General features: G+C 52.1%; 9 non-coding genes across 9 annotated transcripts; all 9 read right to left on the bottom strand.

Annotated features, from left to right (window-relative positions):
- Window positions 1–1647: 1647 nt before the first annotated feature.
- Window positions 1648–1733, bottom strand: trnay-gua (transfer RNA tyrosine (anticodon GUA)). Its single transcript is given in 2 exon segments — window positions 1648–1683; window positions 1697–1733. It is a non-coding gene; the product is annotated as a tRNA-Tyr (tRNA).
- A 2208-nt stretch (window positions 1734–3941) lies between these two features.
- Window positions 3942–4027, bottom strand: trnay-gua (transfer RNA tyrosine (anticodon GUA)). The gene is given in 2 exon segments: window positions 3942–3977; window positions 3991–4027. It is a non-coding gene; the product is annotated as a tRNA-Tyr (tRNA).
- A 1830-nt stretch (window positions 4028–5857) lies between these two features.
- trnaa-agc (transfer RNA alanine (anticodon AGC)) lies at window positions 5858–5930 on the bottom strand. Its single transcript has one exon. It is a non-coding gene; the product is annotated as a tRNA-Ala (tRNA).
- A 342-nt stretch (window positions 5931–6272) lies between these two features.
- Window positions 6273–6358, bottom strand: trnay-gua (transfer RNA tyrosine (anticodon GUA)). Its single transcript is given in 2 exon segments — window positions 6273–6308; window positions 6322–6358. It is a non-coding gene; the product is annotated as a tRNA-Tyr (tRNA).
- A 3415-nt stretch (window positions 6359–9773) lies between these two features.
- On the bottom strand, window positions 9774–9859 carry trnay-gua (transfer RNA tyrosine (anticodon GUA)). The gene is given in 2 exon segments: window positions 9774–9809; window positions 9823–9859. It is a non-coding gene; the product is annotated as a tRNA-Tyr (tRNA).
- A 2209-nt stretch (window positions 9860–12068) lies between these two features.
- On the bottom strand, window positions 12069–12154 carry trnay-gua (transfer RNA tyrosine (anticodon GUA)). The gene is given in 2 exon segments: window positions 12069–12104; window positions 12118–12154. It is a non-coding gene; the product is annotated as a tRNA-Tyr (tRNA).
- Window positions 12155–14007: 1853 nt separating this feature from the next.
- On the bottom strand, window positions 14008–14080 carry trnaa-agc (transfer RNA alanine (anticodon AGC)). The gene has a single exon. It is a non-coding gene; the product is annotated as a tRNA-Ala (tRNA).
- A 341-nt stretch (window positions 14081–14421) lies between these two features.
- trnay-gua (transfer RNA tyrosine (anticodon GUA)) lies at window positions 14422–14507 on the bottom strand. The gene is given in 2 exon segments: window positions 14422–14457; window positions 14471–14507. It is a non-coding gene; the product is annotated as a tRNA-Tyr (tRNA).
- Window positions 14508–17922: 3415 nt separating this feature from the next.
- Window positions 17923–18008, bottom strand: trnay-gua (transfer RNA tyrosine (anticodon GUA)). The gene is given in 2 exon segments: window positions 17923–17958; window positions 17972–18008. It is a non-coding gene; the product is annotated as a tRNA-Tyr (tRNA).
- Window positions 18009–18114: the final 106 nt, after the last annotated feature.

Here is an 18114-nt window from a genome sequence, read left to right as displayed (position 1 = left end):
TCCGTTTGCCAGATCTGGGGCCAGTGAACCGCTCTGAGGAGACTGCCTGCTTATGAAGAACAGCACCTCCCTGTTTGCTTCCCCCATCGGTTTGACTGATCTGGGACCGGTAAACTGTCCTCCCCTTGTTATGTCGAATGTCTTATCTGTTTGTTTAGCTTATGAAGCGTTTCCAAATGTTTGCTTCTTAGTGAACTCATTTAAAGCTATAAATGACTTTGACCCTCTTTTTGGGAAGCTGTGACTCCCGGACTAAATCTTGCATTCTCCCCCACTGCCTGCACCCAGATTTCCCCTCCTGACCTCAGAACCTTGATCATCCACTAAACATGCCCCTCCCCTACCCCAATCCCCTACCCACTGTTTACTACCCCCTCGCCCCAATCCCCTACCCAGCCCATTAGCCTCCACCCCCAATCTCCTATTCACCATCCTGTCCTGCCTCCACCTACTGAACACCAACCGCTGTCCAGTCCCTCCCCATCCCAATCCCTGCACTAACTCCCACGCTCTAATCCCTTACCCACCATCCACTAACACTCCCATCACAATCCCCAGTTCGCTGTCCACCAGCACCCACCCACCAGACCCCTGCCAAACAAACCCTGTCCACTGGTCACTGTTCATTCTCTTCCAACCTTGTCCTGAATCTCTGCCCATGTCCTCTCTCGTTCCCTCAGAACCCCTCATTCCCTCCCACCCGCACCACCTGGTTATTTCTCCACCAGCCAGTTTTGATTGGGATGGGACCTGTCTCTCTGCAGGGACAGCTGGTGAAATCGGTAAACAGTTGGGCGTTGGGTGTTGGGCGATGGGTGTTGGGTGTTGGGCGATGGGTGTTGGGTGTTGGGCGTTGGGTGTTGGGCGACGGGTGTTGGGCGATGGGTGTTGGGTGTTGGGCGATGGGTGTTAGGTGTTGGGCGATGGGTGTTGAGCATTGGGCGATGGGTGTTGGGCGATGGGCGTTGCGCGATGGGTGTTGGGCGATGGGCGTTGGGTGTTGGGCGATGGGGGGGGCAGTTGTTTGCAGCAAGAAATTTTGTGCCCCATTCCAGATGCATTGCCAACCCTTCTTGCCTGTGCCATTTCTGTTCCTGGGCCATTTAGGTACCAAAAATTAAGAGCATATTAGCCTGTACTTTTGAAATGAAAGTGATTGAAAGTAAATTGTGTTTGTGAAGATTTTAAAGAAGAAAATCGAGGCCATCTGAGAAAGGAAAGTCTAACTGGAGGATGCGGGCATTGATCCCGCTACCTCTCACATGCTAAGCAAGCGCTCTACCATTTGAGCTAATCCCCCAAATTACAGTAAAAGCAGGAAAATGGCTGAAGAAGGATCATCAGCTGCAGTCACTGCCTCGGAGTTAACATTGGGGGGCGCTGCCTCGGGGTCCGTTAAACCGCCGCTCCGCGCACACGTGCCTCACCGCAGGGAGGGCCGCTTTGCCGTGACACCACGGCGGGAGGTCTCCGAGTCCCGCGCTCGCGTCCTTCACCCCAGCCCTAACCTGATCGTTTCCCGGCAGTAGGGAAGCACCAGCATTTCTCTGGCCCCCCGATACCCATTTAACGACCGTCGAGATTACCGATGTCCCTATTGGGAGGGGCTAAAAAGCGGTGGGGGATGGGGGCAAAAAAAAAAGGAGGTCCTTCGAGCCGGATTTGAACCAGCGACCTAAGGATGGCCACGGAACAACTACAGTGCTCCGCTCTACCAGCTGAGCTATCGAAGGTGTGACTGAGCTGGGTGCTCTCCAGGCCTGATGTGTGTACGGCAGAGGAAATAGTCGTCATTCCTACTGCTCCGCCTCTGATTGGTCAACCGGGCAGGAGCAGGGCGCAGGCGCTCTTCAAGCCTGTCACACCTGTGCCCTGGGCCCGTGCTAATAGGGGCGTCAGTCAGAAGCCTGCACTGTGTGGGGAATAGTCACTCACCTGTCACTTTTCCCAGGGCTGCCTGTTATTTCTGCCAACGACATGCTTCTAACATAGGCCCTGGCACAAGACATTCCTGAAGCCTGATAAGGTGGGATCTCATGACCCATATCTAAACCAACTGAGTAAAGCTTAAACATGATGTCCTAGCAAGCGATAGGCCAGAAGATCACTTACTTCATGGGTTCCAATGGAAATAGGAAGCGTCCACCTTGAATATCTCTCCCTTGCAAAGTGAACATCTGAAAGGAGATTGTCTCACACGTTATTCACCGGCCCCTAGAAATAAGGTATATAAATGGGCTCTCAAGAGGAAAAAAATATTTTGGATGGAGGATCCATGCTTCTTAATGGATCAATGAGCTCAAGAAGACTGAGAGCAGAAGAGACTGCTCCAGCTACAGAGATCAGCACCACGCTTCTTCTTCCATCCGTTTGCCAGATCTGGGGCCAGTGAACCGCTCTGAGGAGACTGCCTGCTTATGAAGAACAGCACCTCCCTGTTTGTTTCCCCCATCGGTTTGTCTGATCTGGGACCGGTAAACTGTTCTCCCCTTGTTTTGTCGAATGTCTTATCTGCTTGTTTAGCTTATGAAGCGTTTCCAAATGTTTGCTTCTTAGTGAACTCATTTAAAGCTATAAATGACTTTGACCCTCTTTTTGGGAAAGCTGTGACTCCTGGACTAAATCTTGCATTCTCCCCCACTGCCTGCTCCCAAATTTCCCCTCCTGACCTCAAAACCTTGATCATCCACTAAACATACCCTTCCCCCAATCCAATCCCCTACCCACTGTTTACTACCCCTTCGCCCCAATCCCCTACCCTCCACCTCCAATCTCCTATTCAACATCCTGTCCTGCCTCCACCCACTGAACACCAACTGCTGTCTAGTTCCTCCCCATCCCAATCCCTGCACTAACTCCCACGCTCTAATCCCTCACCGACCATTCACTAACACTCCCATCACAATCCCCAGTCCGCTGTCCACCAGCACCCTCCCAACAGACCCCTGGCAAACAAACCCTGTCCACTGGTTACTGTTTATTCTCTTCCAACCTTGCCTGAATCTCTGCCCACGTCCTCTCTCGTTCCTTCAGAACCCCTCATTCCCTCCCAGCCGCACCACCTGGTTATTTCTCTACCAGCCAGTCTCTGTCGAGTCTCTTCTAAGTGGGACCTGTCTCTCTGCAGGGACAGCTGATGAAATCGTTAAACAGTTGGGCGTTGGGCGTTGGGTGTGGGCGATGGGCGTTGTGTGTTGGGCGATGGGCGTTGGGCGATGGGTGATGGGTGTTGGACGTTGGGTGTTGGACGATGGGCGTTGGGCGTTAGGTGTTGGGCGATAGGCGTTAGGTGTTGAGCGTTGGGCGATGGGGGGGCGATTGGTTGCAGCAAGAAATTGAGAAATATTGTGCCCCATTCCAGAAGCATTGCCAATCATTCTTGCCCATCTCTTTTCCTGGGCCATTTAGGTACCAAAATTAAGAGCATATTAGCCTGTACTTTCCAAATGAAAGTGATTGAAATTGCGTTTGTCAACATTTTTAAGAAGAGAATCAATGCTGCCTGAGAAACGGAGTACAATTGGAGGGTGCAGGCATTGATTCTGCTACCTCTCACATGCTAAGTGAGCGCTCTACCATTTGAGCTAATCCCCTGGATATCAGTCAAAGCAGGAAAATGGCTGAAGAACGATCATCAGCTGCAGTCACTGCCTCGGAGTTAACATTGGGGGGCGCTGCCTCAGGGTCCGTTAAACCGCGGCTCCGCGCACACGTGCCTCACCGCAGGGAGGGCCGCTTTGCCGTGGCACCACGGCGGGAGGTCTCCGAGTCCCGCGCTCGCGTCCTTCACCCCAGCCCTAACCTGATCGTTTCCCGGCAGTAGGGAAGCACCAGCATTTCTCTGGCCCCCCGATACCCATTTAACGACCGTCGAGATTACCGATGTCCCTATTGGGAGGGGCTAAAAAGCGGTGGGGGATGGGGGCAAAAAAAAAAGGAGGTCCTTCGAGCCGGATTTGAACCAGCGACCTAAGGATGGCCACGGAACAACTACAGTGCTCCGCTCTACCAGCTGAGCTATCGAAGGTGTGACTGAGCTGGGTGCTCTCCAGGCCTGATGTGTGTACGGCAGAGGAAATAGTCGTCATTCCTACTGCTCCGCCTCTGATTGGTCAACCGGGCAGGAGCAGGGCGCAGGCGCTCTTCAAGCCTGTCACACCTGTGCCCTGGGCGCGTGCTAATAGGGGCGTCAGTCAGAAGCCTGCACTGTGTGGGGAATAGTCACTCACCTGTCACTTTTCCCAGGGCTGCCTGTTATTTCTGCCAACGACATGCTTCTAACATAGGCCCTGGCACAAGACATTCCTGAAGCCTGATAAGGTGGGATCTCATGACCCATATCTAAACCAACTGAGTAAAGCTTAAACATGATGTCCTAGCAAGCGATAGGCCAGAAGATCACTTACTTCATGGGTTCCAATGGAAATAGGAAGCGTCCACCTTGAATATCTCTCCCTTGCAAAGTGAACATCTGAAAGGAGATTGTCTCACACGTTATTCACCGGCCCCTAGAAATAAGGTATATAAATGGGCTCTCAAGAGGAAAAAAATATTTTGGATGGAGGATCCATGCTTCTTAATGGATCAATGAGCTCAAGAAGACTGAGAGCAGAAGAGACTGCTCCAGCTACAGAGATCAGCACCACGCTTCTTCTTCCATCCGTTTGCCAGATCTGGGACCAGTGAACCGCTCTGAGGAGACTGCCTGCTTATGAAGAACAGCACCTCCCTGTTTGTTTCCCCCATCGGTTTGTCTGATCTGGGACCGGTAAACTGTTCTCCCTTTGTTTTGTCGAATGTCTTATCTGCTTGTTTAGCTTATGAAGCGTTTCCAAATGTTTGCTTCTTAGTGAACTCATTTAAAGCTATAAATGACTTTGACCCTCTTTTTGGGAAGCTGTGACTCCCGGATTAAATCTTGCATTCTACCCCACTGCCTGCACCCAAATTTCCCCTCCTGACCTCAGAACCTTGATCATCCACTAAACATGCCCCTCCCCTACCCCAATCCCCTACCCATTGTTTACTACCCCCTCGCCCCAATCCCCTACCTTCCACCTCCAATCTCCTATTCACCATCCTGTCCTGCCTCCACCTACTGAACAGCAACCGCTGTCCAGTTCCTCCCCATCCCAATCCCTGCACTAACTCCCACGCTCTAATCCCTTACCCACCATCCACTAACACTCCCATCACAATCCCCAGTTCGCTATCCACCAGCACCCTCCCAACAGACCCCTGGCAAACAAACCCTGTCCACTGGTCACTGTTCATTCTCTTCCCACCTTATCCTGAATCTCTGCCCACGTCCTCTCTTGTTCCCTCAGAACCCCTCATTCCCTCCCAGCCGCACCACCTGGTTATTTCTCTACCAGCCAGTCTCTTTCAAGTCTCTTCTAAGTGGGACGTGTCTCTCTGCAGGGACAGCTGGTGAAATCGGTAAACAGTTGGGCATTGGGTATTGGGCGTTGGGTGATGGGTGTTGGGCTTTGGGCATTGGGCGATGGGCGTTTGGCGATGGGAGTTGTGTGTTGGGCGATGGGCGTTGGGCGATGGGCGTAGAGCGATGGGCATTGGGCAATGGGCGTTGGGTGTTAGGCGATGAGCGTTAAGTGTTGGGTGTTGGGCGATGGGTGTTGGGCATTGGGCGATGGTGGGGGCGGTTGTTTGCAGCAAGAAATTGAGCAATATTGTGCCCCATTCCAGAAGCATTTCCAAGCCTTCTTGCCTGTGCCATCTCTGTTCCTTGGCCATTTAGGTACCCTGTACTTTTGAAATGAAAGTGATTGAAAGTAAATTGTGTTTGTGAACATTTTAAAGAAGAAAATCAAGGCCATCTGAGAAAAGAAAATCCAACTGGAGGATGCGGGCATCGATCCCGCTACCTCTCACATGCTAAGCGAGCGCTCTACCATTTGAGCTAATCCCCCGGATTACATTCTGCGCAGGAAAATGACTGAAGAACGATCATCAGCTGCAGTCACTGCCTCAGAGTCGACATTGGGAGGACGCTACCTCAAGGTCCGTTAAACCGCCGCTCCGCGCGCGCACACCACAGGGAGAGCCGCTTTGCCACGGCGGGAGGTCTCCGAGTCCCGCGCTCGCGTCCTTCACCCTGGCCCTAACCTGATCGTTTCCAGGCAGTAGGGAAGCACCAGCATTTGTCTGGCCCCCCCCCGATACCCATTTAACGACCATCGCGATTGCCGGTGTCCCTATTGGCGGGGGTGGGGGTAAAAAGCGGCGCGGAATGGAGCCAAATAAAAATCACGTCCTTCGAGCCGGAATTGAACCAGCGACCTAAGGATGGCCACGGAACAGCTACAGTCCTCCGCTCTACCAGCTGAGCTATCGAAGGTGCGGTTGATCATTGTGCTCTCCAGGCCTGATGTGTGTACGGCAGAGGAAATAGTCGTCATTACTGCTGCTCCGCCTCTGATTGGTCAACCGGGCAGGAGCAGGGGCACAGGCGCTCTTCAAGCCTGTCACACCTGCGCCCTGGGCGTGTGCCGCCTGGCATGTGCCGGGACGGTTGGAACGTCCTCCGCTGCAAATGGTGATTTTTCAATGGAAACTTTCGACAAATGGCGTGAGAAACGTGCACCGAACCGACTTTAAAAAGTTACGTTTTAGGTAGGTGGCCGCGGACAATTAATGGGGTAAAAGAAAGGGAATGACTGAAAGGTACTTACCTGTCGCACCTGCGCCAATGTGGGAGGTTCAGGGTGATCACTGCAAGGAGAGGCTGACATTGCTTCGGTCAGGCAGTCAGGCTGCATCAAGCTGTGTGCGTAGAGCCTCGGTACGCAAACACCAAGGGTCACTACGTGCTGAGGTTCTACCTGTGCCCGGTGTTGCGAAGGATGGGTCTGGCCACGCTGCCGCAGAACGCTCCAAGTAGTTGGACCACTTGTCCCCTGGTGGAAAAAGTTAGGCAGAGAGATTAGCTAAGCCAAAGTGATGATAAGATCATCAAAGATGACGTTGGTTATAGATGGCAATGAGCCGCAGGCAATCCCAGGAAGAAAGCAGGACATCAAAGAGGAAGTCAGACAAGTGATACCAGGAAACTCTACCTGTGCCCACATCAAGGGGTAACCTACATAGTTAAGTGGTTAATTTGTCAATGACAAATTCAACACAAACTGCAAATGGCTAAACATTTTGTGGCTCAGTGTCAAAAGTTATTTTCTAATACACCTGCGAAGTGCCTTGGGACATGTTTGAAATCTGAAATAAAAACAGAAAATGCCAGAAATGCTCAGCAGGTCAGAGAGCATCTGTGGGGGAGAGAAAGAGAGAGCGAAGTTAACGGCCGGGATTTTCCGGTCGTGTTGCGGGTGGGACCCGCCGCAGGCGAGATGGTACCCCAGCCAGAAGCTCATTGGCCTGCGGCGGGTTCAGGAGATCCCGGAGGGTGGGGGGTGTGCGGAAAATCTCGCCGATCAGTTCGGATTGATTATGTGATTTTATTTCTTTCTTCACAGATGCTGCGTGACCTGTCGAGCATTTCCACAATCTTCTGTATTGATACGCTATATAAAAACAAGCTGTTGTTTTCCTTGATCTAATCTTTAGGGCAGGCTTTTCCCTGTGGGCTCCTGAACCCTGCCATCAGGGTCAAATAGGGGGGTCAGTCAGAAGCCTGCACTGTGTGGGGAATAGTCACTCACCTGTCACTTTTCCCAGGGCTGCCTGTTATTTCTGCCAACGACATGCTTCTAACATAGGCCCTGGCACAAGACATTCCTGAAGCCTGATAAGGTGGGATCTCATGACCCATATCTAAACCAACTGAGTAAAGCTTGAACATGATGTCCTCGCAAGCGATAGGCCAGAAGATGACTTACTTCATGGGTTCCAATGGAACTAGGAGGGGTCCACCTTGAATATCTCTCCCTTGCAAAGTGAACATCTGAAAGGAGATTGTCTCACACGTTATTCACCGGCCCCTAGAAATAAGGTAGATAAATGGGCTCTCAAGAGGGGAAAAAATATTTTGGATGGAGGATCCATGCTTCTTAAACTGGATCTATGCTGGCTTTGGACTTACACCTAGCTCAAGAAGACTGAGAGCAGAAGAGACTGCTCCAGCTACAGAGATCAGCACCACGCTTCTTCTTCCATCCGTTTGCCAGATCTGGGGCCAGTGAACCGCTCTGAGGAGACTGCCTGCTTATGAAGAACAGCACCTCCCTGTTTGCTTCCCCCATCGGTTTGACTGATCTGGGACCGGTAAACTGTCCTCCCCTTGTTATGTCGAATGTCTTATCTGTTTGTTTAGCTTATGAAGCGTTTCCAAATGTTTGCTTCTTAGTGAACTCATTTAAAGCTATAAATGACTTTGACCCTCTTTTTGGGAAGCTGTGACTCCCGGACTAAATCTTGCATTCTCCCCCACTGCCTGCACCCAGATTTCCCCTCCTGACCTCAGAACCTTGATCATCCACTAAACATGCCCCTCCCCTACCCCAATCCCCTACCCACTGTTTACTACCCCCTCGCCCCAATCCCCTACCCAGCCCATTAGCCTCCACCCCCAATCTCCTATTCACCATCCTGTCCTGCCTCCACCTACTGAACACCAACCGCTGTCCAGTCCCTCCCCATCCCAATCCCTGCACTAACTCCCACGCTCTAATCCCTTACCCACCATCCACTAACACTCCCATCACAATCCCCAGTTCGCTGTCCACCAGCACCCACCCACCAGACCCCTGCCAAACAAACCCTGTCCACTGGTCACTGTTCATTCTCTTCCAACCTTGTCCTGAATCTCTGCCCATGTCCTCTCTCGTTCCCTCAGAACCCCTCATTCCCTCCCACCCGCACCACCTGGTTATTTCTCCACCAGCCAGTTTTGATTGGGATGGGACCTGTCTCTCTGCAGGGACAGCTGGTGAAATCGGTAAACAGTTGGGCGTTGGGTGTTGGGCGATGGGTGTTGGGTGTTGGGCGATGGGTGTTGGGTGTTGGGCGTTGGGTGTTGGGCGACGGGTGTTGGGCGATGGGTGTTGGGTGTTGGGCGATGGGTGTTAGGTGTTGGGCGATGGGTGTTGAGCATTGGGCGATGGGTGTTGGGCGATGGGCGTTGCGCGATGGGTGTTGGGCGATGGGCGTTGGGTGTTGGGCGATGGGGGGGGCAGTTGTTTGCAGCAAGAAATTTTGTGCCCCATTCCAGATGCATTGCCAACCCTTCTTGCCTGTGCCATTTCTGTTCCTGGGCCATTTAGGTACCAAAAATTAAGAGCATATTAGCCTGTACTTTTGAAATGAAAGTGATTGAAAGTAAATTGTGTTTGTGAACATTTTAAAGAAGAAAATCGAGGCCATCTGAGAAAGGAAAGTCTAACTGGAGGATGCGGGCATTGATCCCGCTACCTCTCACATGCTAAGCAAGCGCTCTACCATTTGAGCTAATCCCCCAAATTACAGTAAAAGCAGGAAAATGGCTGAAGAAGGATCATCAGCTGCAGTCACTGCCTCGGAGTTAACATTGGGGGGCGCTGCCTCGGGGTCCGTTAAACCGCCGCTCCGCGCACACGTGCCTCACCGCAGGGAGGGCCGCTTTGCCGTGACACCACGGCGGGAGGTCTCCGAGTCCCGCGCTCGCGTCCTTCACCCCAGCCCTAACCTGATCGTTTCCCGGCAGTAGGGAAGCACCAGCATTTCTCTGGCCCCCCGATACCCATTTAACGACCGTCGAGATTACCGATGTCCCTATTGGGAGGGGCTAAAAAGCGGTGGGGGATGGGGGCAAAAAAAAAAGGATGTCCTTCGAGCCGGATTTGAACCAGCGACCTAAGGATGGCCACGGAATAACTACAGTCCTCCGCTCTACCAGCTGAGCTATCGAAGGTGTGACTGAGCTGGGTGCTCTCCAGGCCTGATGTGTGTACGGCAGAGGAAATAGTCGTCATTCCTACTGCTCCGCCTCTGATTGGTCAACCGGGCAGGAGCAGGGCGCAGGCGCTCTTCAAGCCTGTCACACCTGTGCCCTGGGCGCGTGCTAATAGGGGCGTCAGTCAGAAGCCTGCACTGTGTGGGGAATAGTCACTCACCTGTCACTTTTCCCAGGGCTGCCTGTTATTTCTGCCAACGACATGCTTCTAACATAGGCCCTGGCACAAGACATTCCTGAAGCCTGATAAGGTGGGATCTCATGACCCATATCTAAACCAACTGAGTAAAGCTTGAACATGATGTCCTCGCAAGCGATAGGCCAGAAGATGACTTACTTCATGGGTTCCAATGGAAATAGGAGGGGTCCACCTTGAATATCTCTCCCTTGCAAAGTGAACATCTGAAAGGAGATTGTCTCACACGTTATTCACCGGCCCCTAGAAATAAGGTATATAAATGGGCTCTCAAGAGGAAAAAAATATTTTGGATGGAGGATCCATGCTTCTTAATGGATCAATGAGCTCAAGAAGACTGAGAGCAGAAGAGACTGCTCCAGCTACAGAGATCAGCACCACGCTTCTTCTTCCATCCGTTTGCCAGATCTGGGGCCAGTGAACCGCTCTGAGGAGACTGCCTGCTTATGAAGAACAGCACCTCCCTGTTTGCTTCCCCCATCGGTTTGTCTGATCTGGGACCGGTAAACTGTTCTCCCCTTGTTATGTCGAATGTCTTATCTGCTTGTTTAGCTTATGAAGCGTTTCCAAATGTTTGCTTCTTAGTGAACTCATTTAAAGCTATAAATGACTTTGACCCTCTTTTTGGGAAAGCTGTGACTCCTGGACTAAATCTTGCATTCTCCCCCACTGCCTGCTCCCAAATTTCCCCTCCTGATCTCAAAACCTTGATCATCCACTAAACATACCCTTCCCCCAACCCAATCCCCTACCCACTGTTTACTACCCCTTCGCCCCAATCCCCTACCCTCCACCTCCAATCTCCTATTCAACATCCTGTCCTGCCTCCACCTACTGAACACCAACTGCTGTCGAGTACCTCCCCATCCCAATCCCTGCACTAACTCCCACGCTCTAATCCCTCACCGACCATCCACTAACACTCCCATCACAATCCCCAGTCCGCTGTCCACCAGCACCCCCCCAACAGACCCCTAGCAAACAAACCCTGTCCACTGGTTACTGTTTATTCTCTTCCAACCTTGCCTGAATCTCTGCCCACGTCCTCTCTCGTTCCTTCAGAACCCCTCATTCCCTCCCAGCCGCACCACCTGGTTATTTCTCTACCAGCCAGTCTCTGTCGAGTCTCTTCTAAGTGGGACCTGTCTCTCTGCAGGGACAGCTGATGAAATCGTTAAACAGTTGGGCGTTGGGCGTTGGGTGTGGGCGATGGGCGTTGTGTGTTGGGCGATGGGCGTTGGGCGATGGGTGATGGGTGTTGGACGTTGGGTGTTGGACGATGGGCGTTGGGCGTTAGGTGTTGGGCGATAGGCGTTAGGTGTTGGGCGTTGGGCGATGGGAGGGCGATTGGTTGCAGCAAGAAATTGAGAAATATTGTGCCCCATTCCAGAAGCATTGCCAATCATTCTTGCCCATCTCTTTTCCTGGGCCATTTAGGTACCAAAATTAAGAGCATATTAGCCTGTACTTTCCAAATGAAAGTGATTGAAATTGCGTTTGTCAACATTTTTAAGAAGAGAATCAATGCTGCCTGAGAAACGGAGTACAACTGGAGGGTGCAGGCATTGATTCTGCTACCTCTCACATGCTAAGTGAGCGCTCTACCATTTGAGCTAATCCCCTGGATATCAGTCAAAGCAGGAAAATGGCTGAAGAACGATCATCAGCTGCAGTCACTGCCTCGGAGTTAACATTGGGGGGGCGCTGCCTCAGGGTCCGTTAAACCGCGGCTCCGCGCACACGTGCCTCACCGCAGGGAGGGCCGCTTTGCCGTGGCACCACGGCGGGAGGTCTCCGAGTCCCGCGCTCGCGTCCTTCACCCCAGCCCTAACCTGATCGTTTCCCGGCAGTAGGGAAGCACCAGCATTTCTCTGGCCCCCCGATACCCATTTAACGACCGTCGAGATTACCGATGTCCCTATTGGGAGTGGGTAAAAAGCGGTGGGGGATGGGGGCAAAAAAAAAAGGATGTCCTTCGAGCCGGATTTGAACCAGCGACCTAAGGATGGCCACGGAACAACTACAGTCCTCCGCTCTACCAGCTGAGCTATCGAAGGTGCGACTGAGCAGCGTACTCTCCAAGCCTGATGTGTGTACGGCAGAGGAAATAGTCGTCATTCCTGCTGATCCGCCTCTGATTGGTCAACCGGGCAGGAGCAGGGCGCAGGCGCTCTTCAAGCCTGTCACACCTGTGCCCTGGGCCCGTGCTAATAGGGGCGTCAGTCAGAAGCCTGCACTGTGTGGGGAATAGTCACTCACCTGTCACTTTTCCCAGGGCTGCCTGTTATTTCTGCCAACGACATGCTTCTAACATAGGCCCTGGCACAAGACATTCCTGAAGCCTGATAAGGTGGGATCTCATGACCCATATCTAAACCAACTGAGTAAAGCTTAAACATGATGTCCTAGCAAGCGATAGGCCAGAAGATGACTTACTTCATGGGTTCCAATGGAAATAGGAGGGGTCCACCTTGAATATTTCTCCCTTGCAAAGTGAACATCTGAAAGGAGATTGTCTCACACGTTATTCACCGGCCCCTAGAAATAAGGTATATAAATGGGCTCTCAAGAGGAAAAAAAATATTTTGGACGGAGGATCCATGCTTCTTAAACTGGATCAATGCTGGCTTTGGACATACACCTAGCTCAAGAAGACTGAGAGCAGAAGAGACTGCTCCAGCTACAGAGATCAGCACCACGCTTCTTCTTCCATCCGTTTGCCAGATCTGGCACCAGTGAACTGCTCTGAGGAGACTGCCTGCTTATGAAGAATAGCATCTCCCTGTTTGCTTCCCCCATTGGTTTGTCTGATCTGGGACTGGTAAACTGTTCTTCCCTTGTTATGTCGAATGTCTTATCTGCTTGTTTAGCTTATGAAGCGTTTCCAAATGTTTGCTTCTTAGTGAACTCATTTAAAGCTATAAATGACTTTGACCCTCTTTTTGGGAAGCTGTGACTCCCGGACTAAATCTTGCATTCTCCCCCACTGCCTGCGCCCAGATTTCCCCTCCTGACCTCAGAACCTTGATCATCCACTAAACATGCCCCTCCCCTACCCCAATCCCCTGCCCATTGTTTACTACCCCCTCGCCCCAATCCCCTACCTTCCACCTCCAATCTCCTATTCACCATCCTGTCCTGCCTCCACCTACTGAACAGCAACCGCTGTCCAGTTCCTCCCCATCCCAATCCCTGCACTAACTCCCACGCTCTAATCCCTTACCCACCATCCACTAACACTCCCATCACAATCCCCAGTTCGCTATCCACCAGCACCCTCCCAACAGACCCCTGCCAAACAAACCCTGTCCACTGGTCACTGTTCATTCTCTTCCAACCTTATCCTGAATCTCTGCCCACGTCCTCTCTTGTTCCCTCAGAACCCCTCATTCCCTCCCACCCGCACCACCTGGTTATTTCTCTACCAGCCAGTCTCTTTCAAGTCTCTTCTAAGTGGGACCTGTCTCTCTGCAGGGACAGCTGGTGAAATCGGTAAACAGTTGGGCATTGGGTATTGGGCGTTGGGTGATGGGTGTTGGGCTTTGGGCATTGGGCGATGGGCGTTTGGCGATGGGAGTTGTGTGTTGGGCGATGGGCGTTGGGCGATGGGCGTAGAGCGATGGGCATTGGGCAATGGGCGTTGGGTGTTAGGCGATGAGCGTTAAGTGTTGGGTGTTGGGCGATGGGTGTTGGGCATTGGGCGATGGTGGGGGCGGTTGTTTGCAGCAAGAAATTGAGCAATATTGTGCCCCATTCAAGAAGCATTTCCAAGCCTTCTTGCCTGTGCCATCTCTGTTCCTTGGCCATTTAGGTACCCTGTACTTTTGAAATGAAAGTGATTGAAAGTAAATTGTGTTTGTGAACATTTTAAAGAAGAAAATCAAGGCCATCTGAGAAAAGAAAATCCAACTGGAGGATGCGGGCATCGATCCCGCTACCTCTCACATGCTAAGCGAGCGCTCTACCATTTGAGCTAATCCCCCGGATTACATTCTGTGCAGGAAAATGACTGAAGAACGATCATCAGCTGCAGTCACTGCCTCAGAGTCGACATTGGGAGGACGCTACCCCAAGGTCCGTTAAACCGCCGCTCCGCGCGCGCACACCACAGGGACAGCCGCTTTGCCACGGCGGGAGGTCTCCGAGTCCCGCGTTCGCGTCCTTCACCCTGGCCCTAACCTGATCGTTTCCAGGCAGTAGGGAAGCACCAGCATTTGTCTGGCCCCCCCCGATACCCATTTAACGACCATCGCGATTGCCGGTGTCCCTATTGGCGGGGGTGGGGGTAAAAAGCGGCGCGGAATGGAGCCAAATAAAAATCACGTCCTTCGAGCCGGAATTGAACCAGCGACCTAAGGATGGCCACGGAACAGCTACAGTCCTCCGCTCTACCAGCTGAGCTATCGAAGGTGCGGTTGATCATTGTGCTCTCCAGGCCTGATGTGTGTACGGCAGAGGAAATAGTCGTCATTACTGCTGCTCTGCCTCTGATTGGTCAACCGGGCAGGAGCAGGGGCACAGGCGCTCTTCAAGCCTGTCACACCTGCGCCCTGGGCGTGTGCCGCCTGGCATGTGCCGGGACGGTTGGAACGTCCTCCGCTGCAAATGGTGATTTTTCAATGGAAACTTTCGACAAATGGCGTGAGAAACGTGCACCGAACCGACTTTAAAAAGTTACGTTTCAGGTAGGTTGCCGCGGACAATTAATGGGGTAAAAGAAAGGGAATGACTGAAAGGTACTTACCTGTCGCACCTGCGCCAATGTGGGAGGTTCAGGGTGATCACTGCAAGGAGAGGCTGACATTGCTTCGGTCAGGCAGTCAGGCTGCATCAAGCTGTGTGCGTAGAGCCTCGGTACGCAAACACCAAGGGTCACTACGTGCTGAGGTTCTACCTGTGCCCGGTGTTGCGAAGGATGGGTCTGGCCACGCTGCCGCAGAACGCTCCAAGTAGTTGGACCACTTGTCCCCTGGTGGAAAAAGTTAGGCAGAGAGATTAGCTAAGCCAAAGTGATGATAAGATCATCAAAGATGACGTTGGTTATAGATGGCAATGAGCCGCAGGGAATCCCAGGAAGAAAGCAGGACATCAAAGAGGAAGTCAGACAAGTGATACCAGGAAACTCTACCTGTGCCCACATCAAGGGGTAACCTACATAGTTAAGTGGTTAATTTGTCAATGACAAATTCAACACAAACTGCAAATGGCTAAACATTTTGTGGCTCAGTGTCAAAAGTTATTTTCTAATACACCTGCGAAGTGCCTTGGGACATGTTTGAAATCTGAAATAAAAACAGAAAATGCCAGAAATGCTCAGCAGGTCAGAGAGCATCTGTGGGGGAGAGAAAGAGAGAGCGAAGTTAACGGCCGGGATTTTCCGGTCGTGTTGCGGGTGGGACCCGCCGCAGGCGAGATGGTACCCCAGCCAGAAGCTCATTGGCCTGCGGCGGGTTCAGGAGATCCCGGAGGGTGGGGGGTGTGCGGAAAATCTCGCCGATCAGTTCGGATTGATTATGTGATTTTATTTCTTTCTTCACAGATGCTGCGTGACCTGTCGAGCATTTCCACAATCTTCTGTATTGATACGCTATATAAAAACAAGCTGTTGTTTTCCTTGATCTAATCTTTAGGGTAGGCTTTTCCCTGTGGGCTCCTGAACCCTGCCATCAGGGTCAAATAGGGGGGTCAGTCAGAAGCCTGCACTGTGTGGGGAATAGTCACTCACCTGTCACTTTTCCCAGGGCTGCCTGTTATTTCTGCCAACGACATGCTTCTAACATAGGCCCTGGCACAAGACATTCCTGAAGCCTGATAAGGTGGGATCTCATGACCCATATCTAAACCAACTGAGTAAAGCTTGAACATGATGTCCTCGCAAGCGATAGGCCAGAAGATGACTTACTTCATGGGTTCCAATGGAACTAGGAGGGGTCCACCTTGAATATCTCTCCCTTGCAAAGTGAACATCTGAAAGGAGATTGTCTCACACGTTATTCACCGGCCCCTAGAAATAAGGTAGATAAATGGGCTCTCAAGAGGGGAAAAAATATTTTGGATGGAGGATCCATGCTTCTTAAACTGGATCTATGCTGGCTTTGGACTTACACCTAGCTCAAGAAGACTGAGAGCAGAAGAGACTGCTCCAGCTACAGAGATCAGCACCACGCTTCTTCTTCCATCCGTTTGCCAGATCTGGGGCCAGTGAACCGCTCTGAGGAGACTGCCTGCTTATGAAGAACAGCACCTCCCTGTTTGCTTCCCCCATCGGTTTGACTGATCTGGGACCGGTAAACTGTCCTCCCCTTGTTATGTCGAATGTCTTATCTGTTTGTTTAGCTTATGAAGCGTTTCCAAATGTTTGCTTCTTAGTGAACTCATTTAAAGCTATAAATGACTTTGACCCTCTTTTTGGGAAGCTGTGACTCCCGGACTAAATCTTGCATTCTCCCCCACTGCCTGCACCCAGATTTCCCCTCCTGACCTCAGAACCTTGATCATCCACTAAACATGCCCCTCCCCTACCCCAATCCCCTACCCACTGTTTACTACCCCCTCGCCCCAATCCCCTACCCAGCCCATTAGCCTCCACCCCCAATCTCCTATTCACCATCCTGTCCTGCCTCCACCTACTGAACACCAACCGCTGTCCAGTCCCTCCCCATCCCAATCCCTGCACTAACTCCCACGCTCTAATCCCTTACCCACCATCCACTAACACTCCCATCACAATCCCCAGTTCGCTGTCCACCAGCACCCACCCACCAGACCCCTGCCAAACAAACCCTGTCCACTGGTCACTGTTCATTCTCTTCCAACCTTGTCCTGAATCTCTGCCCATGTCCTCTCTCGTTCCCTCAGAACCCCTCATTCCCTCCCACCCGCACCACCTGGTTATTTCTCCACCAGCCAGTTTTGATTGGGATGGGACCTGTCTCTCTGCAGGGACAGCTGGTGAAATCGGTAAACAGTTGGGCGTTGGGTGTTGGGCGATGGGTGTTGGGTGTTGGGCGATGGGTGTTGGGTGTTGGGCGTTGGGTGTTGGGCGACGGGTGTTGGGCGATGGGTGTTGGGTGTTGGGCGATGGGTGTTAGGTGTTGGGCGATGGGTGTTGAGCATTGGGCGATGGGTGTTGGGCGATGGGCGTTGCGCGATGGGTGTTGGGCGATGGGCGTTGGGTGTTGGGCGATGGGGGGGGCAGTTGTTTGCAGCAAGAAATTTTGTGCCCCATTCCAGATGCATTGCCAACCCTTCTTGCCTGTGCCATTTCTGTTCCTGGGCCATTTAGGTACCAAAAATTAAGAGCATATTAGCCTGTACTTTTGAAATGAAAGTGATTGAAAGTAAATTGTGTTTGTGAACATTTTAAAGAAGAAAATCGAGGCCATCTGAGAAAGGAAAGTCTAACTGGAGGATGCGGGCATTGATCCCGCTACCTCTCACATGCTAAGCAAGCGCTCTACCATTTGAGCTAATCCCCCAAATTATAGTAAAAGCAGGAAAATGGCTGAAGAAGGATCATCAGCTGCAGTCACTGCCTCGGAGTTAACATTGGGGGGCGCTGCCTCGGGGTCCGTTAAACCGCCGCTCCGCGCACACGTGCCTCACCGCAGGGAGGGCCGCTTTGCCGTGACACCACGGCGGGAGGTCTCCGAGTCCCGCGCACGCGTCCTTCACCCCAGCCCTAACCTGATCGTTTCCCGGCAGTAGGGAAGCACCAGCATTTCTCTGGCCCCCCGATACCCATTTAACGACCGTCGAGATTACCGATGTCCCTATTGGGAGGGGCTAAAAAGCGGTGGGGGATGGGGGCAAAAAAAAAAGGATGTCCTTCGAGCCGGATTTGAACCAGCGACCTAAGGATGGCCACGGAATAACTACAGTCCTCCGCTCTACCAGCTGAGCTATCGAAGGTGTGACTGAGCTGGGTGCTCTCCAGGCCTGATGTGTGTACGGCAGAGGAAATAGTCGTCATTCCTACTGCTCCGCCTCTGATTGGTCAACCGGGCAGGAGCAGGGC

This window comes from Cetorhinus maximus, chromosome 5 (genome assembly GCF_964194155.1).
Source record: "Cetorhinus maximus chromosome 5, sCetMax3.hap1.1, whole genome shotgun sequence".
Taxonomy (NCBI): domain Eukaryota; kingdom Metazoa; phylum Chordata; class Chondrichthyes; order Lamniformes; family Cetorhinidae; genus Cetorhinus; species Cetorhinus maximus.
The sequence above is the reverse complement of the archived record's forward strand: the minus strand, read 5'-3'. Positions and strand labels throughout refer to the sequence as shown.